At 43.7% G+C, this 13365-nt stretch overlaps 1 protein-coding gene across 5 annotated transcripts in view; it reads right to left on the bottom strand.

Moving 5' to 3' along the window:
• LOC135519287 (unconventional myosin-Ib-like) overlaps positions 1–13365 on the bottom strand; it is a 139796-nt gene that overhangs the window by 108153 nt on the left and 18278 nt on the right. The window lies entirely within an intron of this gene.

Here is a 13365-nt window from a genome sequence, read left to right as displayed (position 1 = left end):
GTTACTTGAAAAAATTAAAACATTCATCCGATTTTCAAGTTTTTCTTTCAGAAGATTAGTCTATCCACATTATCTGCAGTGAGCACAGATCGGTTTGCTGTGACAATGTCAGCCGATGTGGAGAATACACTCTCGCTAGGGTCAGAGGTCCCAGGCACAGCCAGGTAGCGCCTTGCTAACATGGCAACATAAACATGAGGGTGAATGAACTCCTTGGTCTTCCACCATGTAAGAGGATCAGTGTCCAGGGGAATACAGTCCACTTCCCTGTATGAGGTCAGATCCTCCTCTATGACCTTGACCTTTGACTTGGTTCCCGGTCTCAATCTCTCCTGTGAGTTCATCGTAGACTCTCAGACGAGCAGCAGCATCCAGGTGCAGCAGGGACTTGAACCAGGGGTCACAATATATAAGTCACCTTCCTGATCTTTGCTAGGAGGCGAGAGATTAGATTGACTGATGCTAGATTAATAACGTGAGCAAAGCATCCCATCTGTGGTCCCAATCCAGCTAGTGCAACTGCATTTACAATATTTCTAGCGTTGTCAGTGGTCACAGGAATCGTTACATTATCCCCCTCCAACTTCCCTTAGCTCTTCCCCCAAGTTTACAATGGTGTGACTACTCTCAAGGGGACGTGGCTTTTTACCTCCCACTCTGCCGTAATGAAATGAGCCGTTACAGTAAGGTAGCTCTCTGTAGCTCTAGACGTCCAACTGTCTGGTGTTAGAGCAACAAACCGTGTTTCTGACGACTCGCTCTCAAGTTGTTATTTTGTTTTTTCTATAAGGCAGGTATTAATGTCTGGGCAAAATGTGTGCGGGAAGGAATAGTGAAGCGCAGCTCAACCACTTTAAACATGTTTCTGAACCACACATTCTCTACCACAGAGAAGGGTCTCATATCTGCCGCTATGCTTTTGGCTATCGCTTGATTTCTTTAGCCCTACCAGAGTCAGCCACATATTGTTGCCTTAAGGCTGTGGGGAGAAGTGGTTGCAGTTTCATTTTTTCACCTAGTCCCACCGATTGGCATTTTGGGGTGATGTCGGCGCAAATGAGCAGTCATGTTACTCGTATTGCCACTCGAACAGGCAAACAAGCAATGAACAGAGCCTACATGTAGAAGTTTTATCCACCACTAACAGGCTATCAGCAATGAACAGAGCCTGCATGTAGACGTTTTATCCACCACTAACAGGCTATCAGCAATGAACAGAGCCTGCATGTAGACGTTTTATCCACCACTAACAGGCCAACAGCAATGAACAGAGCCTGCATGTAGACGTTTTATCCACCACTAACAGGCTATCAGCAATGAACAGAGCCTGCACGTAGACGTTTTATCCACCACTAACAGGCTATCAGCAATGAACAGAGCCTGCATGTAGACGTTATATCCACCACTAACAGGCTATCAGCAATGAACAGAGCCTGCATGTTGTAGATGTTATATCCACCACTAACAGGCCATCAGCAATGAACAGAGCCTGCATGTTGTAGATGTTATATCCACCACTAACAGGCTATCAGCAATGAACAGAGCCTGCATGTTGTAGATGTTATATCCACCACTAACAGGCTATCAGCAATGAACAGAGCCTGCATGTTGTAGATGTTATATCCACCACTAACAAGCTATCAGCAATGAACAGAGCCTGCATGTTGTAGATGTTATATCCACCACTAACAGGCTATCAGCAATGAACAGAGCCTGCATGTTGTAGATGTTATATCCACCACTAACAGGCTATCAGCAATGAACAGAGCCTGCATGTTGTAGATGTTATATCCACCACTAACAGGCTATCAGCAATGAACAGAGCCTGCATGTTGTAGATGTTATATCCACCACTAACAGGCTCTCAGCAATGAACAGAGCCTGCATGTAGATGTTATATCCACCACTAACAGGCCATCAGCAATGAACAGAGCCTGCATGTTGTAGATGTTATATCCACCACTAACAAGCTATCAGCAATGAACAGAGCCTGCATGTTGTAGATGTTATATCCACCACTAACAGGCTATCAGCAATGAACAGAGCCTGCATGTAGATGTTATATCCACCACTAACAGGCCATCAGCAATGAACAGAGCCTGCATGTTGTAGATGTTATATCCACCACTAACAAGCTATCAGCAATGAACAGAGCCTGCATGTTGTAGATGTTATATCCACCACTAACAGGCTATCAGCAATGAACAGAGCCTGCATGTAGACGTTTTATCCACCACTAACAGGCTATCAGCAATGAACAGAGCCTGCATGTAGACGTTTTATCCACCACTAACAGGCTATCCCCGTTATAGTTTACAGGGAAACCAAAATGTTCCCAGACAGCAGACCTGAATGATACTGGGGCGTCTTCTAGTTGTGGCTCGCCAATGCTTGCCATGTTGCACCTTTCCATTTAGCTAACTGCGAATTCCTTCATAAGCTAATTGCTGCTACGACGGACTCTCAGCTCTGTTCTCGCTGGAGTGAAATAACTAATGAGCTGCAGACAACTATAAACAAGTTTATTACTATGTGGATATTTTTCCCACGCTAATTTACACGCTATTGGTATATGCAAAAAATATCTAATAAAAATCAATGAATGAATGAAATAAATAGATATAATATATGACTAATGTATTGTTCGGTTCACAGTGTGTACTGAACCGTGCACCGTGGACCCTGTACCAAACGGTTCAATCCGAATACACGTACCTGGTTCACCCCTAGTGGATGCATTTGTTTTTAAAGCAGAGGTTAGATTAATCATGGGCACAAGTGCCTGTGTGTGTCTGCCCAGGTCTGTGTGTTTGACTTTGGTCTCTCAGACAAGGCAGCTGTTCTTTTTATCCAGGGTTTGTGCCAGATGTCTGGCTCTCTCAGTCATCACTACTGTGAACCCCTGGCCTCAGTACAGTACAGCAGTCCTGTTAGAAACATACAGCTCTGAACCCCTGGCCTTAGTACAGTACAGCAGTCCTGTTAGAAACATACAGCTCTGAACCCCTGGCCTCCGTACAGTACAGCAGTCCTGTTAGAAACATACAGCTCTGAACCCCTGGCCTCAGTACAGTACAGCAGTCCTGTTAGAAACATACAGCTCTGAACCCCTGGCCTCAGTACAGTACAGCAGTCCTGTTAGAAACATACAGCTCTGAACCCCTGGCCTCAGTACAGTACAGCAGTCCTGTTAGAAACATACAGCTCTGAACCCCTGGCCTCAGTACAGTACAGCAGTCCTGTTAGAAACATACAGCTCTGAACCCCTGGCCTCAGTACAGCAGTCCTGTTAGAAACATACAGCTCTGAACCCCTGGCCTCAGTACAGTACAGCAGTCCTGTTAGAAACATACAGCTCTGAACCCCTGGCCTCAGTACAGTACAGTACAGCAGTCCTGTAAGAAACATACAGCTCTGAACCCCTGGCCACAGTACAGTACAGCAGTCCTGTTAGAAACATACAGCTCTGAACCCCTGGCCTCAGTACAGTACAGCAGTCCTGTTATAAACATACAGCTCTGAACCCCTGGCCTTAGTACAGTACAGCAGTCCTGTTAGAAACATACAGCTCTGAACCCCTGGCCTTAGTACAGTACAGCAGTCCTGTAAGAAACATACAGCTCTGAACCCCTGGCCTCAGTACAGTACAGCAGTCCTGTAAGAAACATACAGCTCTGAACCCCTGGCCTCAGTACAGTACAGCAGTCCTGTTAGAAACATACAGCTCTGAACCCCTGGCCTCAGTACAGTACAGCAGTCCTGTTAGAAACATACAGCTCTGAACCCCTGGCCAGTGGCGTAAAGTACTTAAGTAAACATACTTTAAAGTCCTACACAAATGCTTTGTTTGTAAATTATGTCTGAGTGTTGGAGCATGCCCCTGGCTATCCATAATGAAATAAAAAACAAGAACAGTGCCATCTGGTTTTCTTAATATAAGTCATTCAAATGATTTATACTTTTGATACATAAGTATGTTTTAACAATTACATTTGATACCTAAGTATATTTAAAACCAAATACTTTGACTTTTACTCAAGTCGTTTTTACTGGGTGACTTTGACTTGAGTCATTTTCTATTAAGGTATCTTAACTTTGACTCAAGTATGACAATTGGGTACTTTTTCCACCACTGGCCTCAGTGCAGTACAACGATCCTCCTAGAAACGTTTAACTTCATGCATCATTCAGACTAGGATAAACACCAAGATGATAACACAGGGCTTGTGATTCTCATAAGAGGTCTTTCTCTGATCTGGATGATTTTCATCTACTGTGGCATACCAGTTTAATGAACCTGCTGATATAACATCCCACTCTCTCCCTGTATTTCTCTCTGTACTCTGTGTGGGAGGGAGCTGAACAGAGTGGTACTCTGTAATACTGGTTAGCCTAAACACCCTCTGCTTCCTACGTCCTACACGACACCTACCTCCACACACAAACACTGCCAACCTCTGCTCTGGAGCGTGTTGTTTCGGGCCTCCCTGAGAGGGCTTTCAGGACTGGAGTCACCATTTCTGGCGGGGGTGTATGTCATCATTGTTCGAATGCAGAACAGTCAATCAAAAGCTTCCTTTCAATAGCTAGTCACTCGCAGGGTTTGCTATTTGATGTGGTTGAAGCCACTCTGTGTGCAAGTGCTCCTCTACAGATAGGCAGGTGTTAGAATTGCAGTAAGACACTTCTTTCTCTATGAAACACTGAGAAATAGACCTTGATACATGCAAGGCTCAACAAGTTTAATGTCATTCCACCATATCTGGCCCACGGGCTGCAATAATATTATGGGCTGAAAGCAGCATGCAGTGACCATGTCATTTTCAGATCAAAACATGAAAACCAGATTAAATCCGGGGATAAATCCTAACCCTCTCAGCCTTGGGTTGTGGCCCCTGGCAGGATGCTGCACCTGCTCACTGGGTCTGAGGTGAGGCGGGACAATACTCAATGGTAATGCTCATTACGGAACACCGTAGAAAGACCTTATGCAACAGAAAATGAAAATTTGTTTCTTAAATTGCACAAGTTCAGATAGTACATCCCACTTGTAAACAGCTTTTATCCATTTTGTGCCTACTGAACACAACCCAGTAGACAAAGTTGTGTTGTGTTCCCAGAACATGGTCAGGACATCCTATCTACTCCAGGCCGTCTGCAGACTAAACCATGTGAGTAGAGAGACATTATCTGAACCATGACCTCCAGCACAACTTTGCAAGTGGAAGTATAGTATGCCATACTGGGTGTAACGTAATTACAACACAGGTTTGACATTGGTCTTCGTCTTTCCTTGTTGAAAATGAATGATGGGCTCAGGTCCCAACAATGTAGTATCATCCATAATGAACATAGAAATATATGAATACTAATTGAGCCTTGACAAACACTGAAGAATGGGCTAGCTAATGAATTGTGCTCTCTGGGACTCTGAAATCCTATCCCAGATCAAATTTCTAACATAAATAATGCTATTGTATTATCCCTTGCGTCAGAAACTCTGTCTACATTCCAGGGAGCAGACTACCATCCGAGAGACCCCCATGCTGTCCCACGCTGCTATTCAGAGGGACCTCGTCCGTCTGTCTGTCGGGATAGGGGAGAGCGGGTTACTGTGGGCCGTGGGGGGAGAGCGAGGTCCTGTGGACCGTGAGAGGAGAGCGGGGGTTGTGTGGACTAGGGGTGTTCCGATATGGCCATACTCGTATCCGTAAATTGAGAGTTGATAGTCAGATCTGATGATCCTCGTGATCTGAAAAACGTAAGTGTTTTAAAAATGCAGTAGATGTTGGCAAAATACCTCAAAAGCTGTAGATTAGGAGCAGCACGGAAGGGATGTGTGTGTGTCCTCAACAGGCAGCAGGCAGCCAGGTTTGCTGTCATTCAGTGAGAATCCACATTAGCAGTTCATATTTTTTCCCTACCCTTACCCCACTTGTTAGATATTATGCACATTGATAGCAAATGACGGCGCCATGTGATTTATCATAGTAGTAGGCAGCAGCAATCTAAATCATCTGATGGAAAACATGCAAAGAAAATTGATGCGAGTGGACGGAGAAAATCAGCTTCACTCTATCCAATCAGAGCAGCAGGGTCAACTTACAGCCCGCCCTTCTCTTTACAGACAGCAAGTTGAGTTATTTAGACCACATAGGACACCGCAAGACTGACTGGCATTAGAAAGATGCGTGCTGGCACCCAAAACATTTTTTTTTCCAATCACGGATACTAACCTAAAAATTGCCCATATCGGTTACGATACTCGTTTTGTCCAACTACTAGGAACACTGCTAGTGTGGGCCATGAGGGGAGAGTGGGGTTGTGTGGTCCATGAGAGGGCACCAGGGTCTCATTACCTACAGCTGTTACATGATCCCCTCAGGGGACACTAAGCTGCCCTGCCTGCTGTACAACCGACCCCCCACACTCCCCAGGCCCAATCCCCACCCCCCACTGTACCAGCCCAGCGCAATCTGTGCCTGGCTGGCTGGCTGCCTGGACACCACTGGGAAAATACAAAACACAGGACACACCATCTGCAAGGCCACTGCAGGATAGATTACTGATTAATCCATTACTTTATAAATACCATGATGAGTGTTGAAGGGGCAACACCTGCCTTTTAATATACGAGCAGGTCTCATTAAAACAGAAAACATTTGTCATTGGGTAGCCGAGGGAGGAGGAGGGCTACGTAAATAGATGCCTTCTGGTCTGTGGTGTGGTCTGGTCAGGGCGATACAGAGTGAGATCACTGATCTACCCTGTAATGGGCTCTGGTGACAGTTGAACCCAATAAGAGAGACAACTTAAAACCCTTTAGAGTAGGACCAGGCCGGGAGCACAGCTGCAGCCTTTTACAGTACCCTCCTCGGGCCCCTTCCCTCCCAGGGGCCAGGCCCTGATGTGTACAGAGGCAAGTGTGAACACTAGGAAGCACACTATAGGGGAGGTTTGAGCGTATAATGATGCAATAGTACTAGAGGGTAAGTTATAATAGTACCTGGAGTAAGTTCCATATTACACGGACCAAATATAAACAACATATAAAGTGTTGGTCCCATGTTTCATGAGCTGAAATACATTTTTTCTCAACTCTGGTCTTAGGCGCCCCCAAAAAAACACTTTGACAAACCTCCCAAAGTTTTCAATTGCAGAAATATCATTTTATCGACAGCCCAGCCTAACACATCCCTCAGAGAACACACTGGATGGTCTTATCTGTCACCGCTCAAACTCACAAGTAGACTAGAGAGTTTCATTCATTGTGAGTTGTTATCCTAGGTCTATTCATAAAACAATAAATTAAATTAGTTTGATATTCTTGATTTGGTTGAAACTCCCCTCGATCCAGGCAGTTTTCAGTGAGTTGAAAATCTGGAAAGAGAATACTACCTCACTAGGGACAATAAACTGAAATCAAATGTTTTAAACACATTTAACAGCGCTAAATATTTCCAGCCAACTTCTCATAGGCTATTTCCTTAAGCAGAGCAGGCAGCTAGACCGGCCATAATAACATGACAGTGATGGGCTTGGCTCTTCTTTAGAAACCACAGCAGGAAACATGCAGTGATCCAGGAATTAATAATGGACAGAAACCTCAATATATCACCAGTCATTATGGAATGTCATGAAGTTCAACAGTCAAGCCTTATTGCATAATCTCGTGTGTAATATTAAAACTCACAATAACCCAGCTGGAAAATGTTTAGTTCCGAGCAGAACAGAACAAACCAAGCCAAAAAGAGCTCGAACAGATGATCGTATGTGTTTTCACAAAACCATCCCATTCAAAACAGACATGGGCATAGAAAAATACATTGTCTAAAATCCATAACTGTGTGCTTTACATGCTGGCATCATTGAACCACATCTGAATCCCTAGAGACTGAAGTGGAGGGAGACTAAACTGCCTGTAACTTCACCCCTCCTTGGACAACCCCAGGACTTGTCATAAAACTGAAGGTGCTACACCAGGGGTGGCCTACCACCGCCCTCTAGGATGGCCAACCCTGGTCATTAGAACCATACCGCAGCTCACTGCCTGTTAAACCCAGGCAACACAGCTGCAGACACCTTGTCTGCAGAGCTTCAGGGGGTCTATAGTCTTAACAGTCTCAGGCTAGAGCCTTGGCTTGCTCCTCCTCACTAGCTAGAGTGAGAGTTAGCAGACTATACAGTTTTAAGATGTTCATTTAACAAGGCAAGCCAGTTAAGAACAAATTCTTATTTACAATGACGGCCTTCACCGGCCAAACCCAGACGACGCTGCGCCAATTGTGCGCTGCCCTATGGGACTCCCAATGACGGCCGGCTGTGATACAACCTATAAAAAGTTTTATTTATATGCAACAGCTTCTGTTAATTTAGTTAATGACTGTGCCTGCTCCTTCTATTCCTAAAGATGAATCTTTAAGAGATGAGTGGAACTGAAACACTGGCACTGAAATACGTGCCAGTTTTCCCTACAGTGGCAACACCAATGGCCAGGGGGCAGCCAGGCAACCTGGGTCATGCTCATTAGGCACGAAATGGAAGAAAAGTGGTACTAGGAACATGCACCTGTCCAAAAACAAACACTGTATTTGGGGAGTTTCTCCCATTCTTCTCTGCAGATCCTTTCAAGCTCTGTCAGGTTGGATGGGGAGCGTTGCTGCACAGACATTTTCAGGTCACTCCAGAGATGTTTGATCGGGTTCAAGTCCGGACTCTGGCTGGGCCGCTAAATGTCCCGAAGCCATTCCTGCGTTGTCTTGGCTATGTGCTTAGCGTCGTTGTCCTTTTGGAAGGTGAACCGTCGCCCCAGTCTGAAGTCCTGAGCACTTTGGAGCAGGTTTTCATCAAGGATCTCTCTGTACTTTGCTCCGTTCATCTCTGCCTTGATACTGACTAGTCTCCCAGTCCCTGCCGCTGAAAAACATCTCCACAGCATGATGCTGCCATCATCATGCTTCACCGTAGGGATGGTGCCAGGTTTCATCCAGGCGTGACGCTTGGCATTCAGGCCAAAGAGTTTCATCTTGGTTTCATTAGACCAGAGAATCTTGTTTGTGTGTCTTTATGTGCCTTTTTAGCAAACTACAAGTCAATTGAGTCTCATAAAAAAGGTTCTGAATTCTTATGTAAATAAGGTGTTAATTATTTGTAATACATTTTCAAAAATTTCTAAAAAATCTGTTCTCGTTTCATCATTATGGTATATTGTGTGTAGACTGCTGAGGATTTGTTTTAAATGTAATCAATTTTAGATTAAGGCTGTAACGTAACAAAATGTGGAAAAAGTCAAGGGGTCTAAATAGTTCCCTATACATTTCAGCGTGTGATCTTTTTTTCTATGGAAATACCCAAAGCGGCCTTGGGTCTCAGGCCTAAAGGACCACTTAGCTGAGCAAACCTGAATGTTTGGAGCTCTTTCTAAGATTTACTTATTTAATTTAAATCAAGTTGTTTTACTGCTCGGGTGACCTTTGAAAGCACAGTTTGATGTGGTAAAATAAACAGGGTTTTCGGGAGGAGCGGCTCATTCATCTGTAAACTAACTAGTCAAAACTGCATCCCTAATGGCACTCAAATCTCTATAAAGTGTACTACTTTTGAACGGGGCAAAGTAGTGTGCTATGTAGGGAACAGGGTGCCATTTGGGACTTGCACACAATGATGCTTTCCTCTCTATTAAGTTGTCGACAAGCTGCATTAATACCCACTGCCTATCCTGTTGGGCTGATCCAACTCTCCACTTAGTCATATAGCACACTGTTGTCTTTTGTCTTGTAGATCTGATAATGGTAATCAAGGAAATGGCTGTAGATTCAAATCAACACCTTTCCAAATAGTGGCCTATGTACTACTGGGCCTTGTTCATAAAGCATAATTCAAGTAGGAATGTTATGTGCTTTTCCTCATGCCGTATCAGCATCAATATTCTAGAGCATATTTATATCACATAGCTTAAATAGACCATTAACTCAAGCTCAAACCTCCCGGTCTGCAAACTCAGTGAAATTCCATGGCCTGCAGTGATACATATTTGTCTGTTCTGCTTTGAATTCCAGCTAAGCTAAGGAAAATATATAAATGTTCTATTGAAATTGGTTTCCCCATCACAGATTACCATCTCCAGCTGCCCTGGGGGATGTTTTTTACTTCATAAAACACAAGTATGTTGATCATCAATATCATCCTTCTGTGACTGCATTGTCTCTGAAAATGGTGATTAGAACTTAAGATCGTATCTAAGGAAGCAAAATGGCGGAGCACCCAATGAATGTTGTTTGTGAATCATGATCCTCAATTACTTTCAAAATTGTCATACAGAATCTCAAGTAACACTGAGCTGTAGCAGTGACTGACATCTCCAGTCATGTTCAGCACTGAATATGGCATTTCCTCATAGTTTTCAGTGGTGGTGAGACCGTGACAGACAGGTTTAACGTGGCAGTGGTCTGGACTCAATAGTCTCATGTTACACAGAGCTGGTTGTTAGTCAGCAAAACAAAGACAGAATGACAAGTCCAGATGGCCTGATAGGGACAAGATTAAGATTGATGTTATGGAGGGTTTTGGTTTGGGCCACGACAGACAGCCACTTCAGGACCTCAGAGGGACTAATCCTTTAGGCTGAAACCAAACTAGGGGTTGTCTCTCTAATGGCATCTTATTCCCTACATAGTGTACTACTTTTGACCAGGATCCATAGGGCACTACATTGAGAATAGAGTGCCATTTGGGACGCATCATAGGAGAGCAGTGAACTGTTGCGCTGTTCAGCTGTGTTTACCGTATATACTCCTCTTAGTTAACAGCTTAGCATCCGGTGAGATTTTCCTGCCATGTTATAACTCTTGACTATGAACAAGAACTATGTCTGACTAGCAAATTATATATAACATACAGTACATTCAGAAACATTGGGAAAAGTTGAGTCAGCGTTTTACATGCATGTTGTGTCACCTGGATCTACCCCCAGCCGATACGGATAACCATTTAAGCCTAGATTGGCATCTTTCAACATAACCTGTCTATCTGAGAGGATTTAACTTCTTATGGCTGGGGGCAGTATTGAGTATCTTGGATAAATAAGGTGCCCAGAGTAAACTGCCTGCTACTCAGGCGCAGTTGCTACTACATGCATATTATTAGTATTAGATTTGGATAGAAAACACTGAAGTTTCTAAAACTGTTTGAATGATGTCTGTCAGTATAACAGAATTCATATGCAAGCAAAAACCTGAGAAAAAAATCCAACCAGGAAGTGAAGTTTGTAGTTTTTCAAGTCATTGCCTATTGAATATACAGTGTCTATGGGGTCATATTGCACTTCCTAAGGCTTCCACTAGATGTAAACTGTCTTTTGAACCTTGTTTGAGGCTTCGACTGTGAAGGAGGGGGAAATGAGAACTGATTGAGTCAGGTGTCTGGCAGAGTGCCATGAGCTGATCACACGCACTCACGTGAGAGTTAGCTGCGTTCCATTGCATTTCTACAGACAAAGGAATTCTCCGGTTGAAATATTATTGAAGATTTATGATAGAAACATCCTAAAGATTGATTCTATACTTCGTTTGACGTGTTTCTACGAACTGTAATATGACTTTTCGTCTGAACTTTCACCTGTACTTGCCCGCGCCTTGTGAGTTTGGATTGTGTACTAAAAGCGCTAACAAAAGGAGGTATTTAGACTTTATCGAACAAATCAATGTCCAACATTTATTGTGCAACTGGGATTCCTGGGAGTGCTTTCTGATGAAGATCAAAGGTAATCAAATATTTATAATGCTATTTCTGACTTCTGTTGACTCCACAACATGGCGGATATCTGTATGGCCTGTTTTGTGTCTGAGCGCCGTACACAGATTATTGCATGGTGTGCTTTCGGTAAAGCTTTTTTGAAATCTGACACAGCGGTTGCATTAAGGAGAAGTTTAGATAAAGTTCCATGCATAACACTTGTATTTTCATCAACATTTATGATGAATATTTCTGTAAATTGCTGTGGCACTCTGCAAAATCACTGGATGTTTTGGAAGCAAAACATTACTGAACGTAACGCGCCAATGTAAACTGAGATTTTTGGATATAAATATGAACTTTATCGAACATACATGTATTGTGTAACATGAAGTCCTATGAGTGTCATCTGATGAAGATCATCAAAGGTTAGTGATTCATTTTATCTCCATTTCTGCTTTATGTGACTCATCTCTTTGGCTGGAAAAATGGCTGTGTTTTTCTGTGACTAGGTGCAGACCTAACAATCGTTTGGTGTGTTTGGCGTTTGCCCTTTTGAAATCGAACAGTGTGGTGGGATCAGCAACAAGTTTATCTTTAAAATGGTGTAAAGTACTTGTATATTTGAGGAATTTCTATTGTTTTGAATTTGGCGCCCTGCACTTTCACTGGCTGTTGTCATATCGATCCTGTTAGCGGGATGTAAGCCATAAGAAGTTTTAAGAGAGCTGAAAACCTACTGAGTAGTAACCTTGAATGCATAATGTACTGTAGGAAAGGATCAGACATGGCACTGGGAGATGCAGATTGAGTAAGGTGGACTTAATGTACGTATAATGACAGACAACACTTTAATCCGAAGATCAGTGTAAATTATAACAGGTTGGGGGTGGATGTGCGTGTGTCATCTGGCAACTGTTACTTAAGTTGTAATCTCTACTGAGAGGAATGAAGTGTTGACTGTCCAACTCATCTTTACTGTAAAATGGGCCCTATGATGGCCTGCAATGGTGTATTGTCTCAAGTTGAGCCCGGAACCCCATGGGCCTAAAAATCTAGGGCCTCGGTTATCACTTTCTCCCCATCTAAGAGCTCTGTTTCTGTGCCATGATGGGCAAAACAGATGCCCTGGATCAGCCCAGGCATGACTCCAGATCCAAGAGCAATGTGGACCCTGGCCTCTGAAGGCTGATATCAGCATTAGAGAGGAGGAAGTAGAGGACATCTTTTAAACAAGAGTGATGAAGCTAGTGGAAGAGAAACTGCAGGCGAGAGAAAGACTGAACAGAGCAGCATTGGGTCTGGAGACAGAGAGAATGTATAACATCTTATAAGGAAAGAGATTGCCAAAAGAAACAGCTGGACACATCTGCCCTGTTTGACTGTCCTGCTGTCTGCTGAGTCACCACATGTGAAGAGAAAGAGGGGGTTCTGGAACAGGAGCAGGCCCTTTGAAGCGTACGCTCTAGTATAAATAAAATACCCTTTAATTTGTCTGGCTGTCTTTCTGTGACGAGTCAGTCAGTGCTGGAACAGCTAAGGGATCTCCCCACTCCCGCTCTCTCTTTCATCCTTCAACCATGGAGTGTCTGCTCCAGCCCAGGGATGCAGCAGGCAGGGAAGCTAATTGAC

This window comes from Oncorhynchus masou, chromosome 29 (genome assembly GCF_036934945.1).
Source record: "Oncorhynchus masou masou isolate Uvic2021 chromosome 29, UVic_Omas_1.1, whole genome shotgun sequence".
NCBI lineage: Eukaryota > Metazoa > Chordata > Actinopteri > Salmoniformes > Salmonidae > Oncorhynchus > Oncorhynchus masou.
Note: the sequence above shows the minus strand (reverse complement) of the source record. Positions and strands in the feature narration are given on the sequence as shown.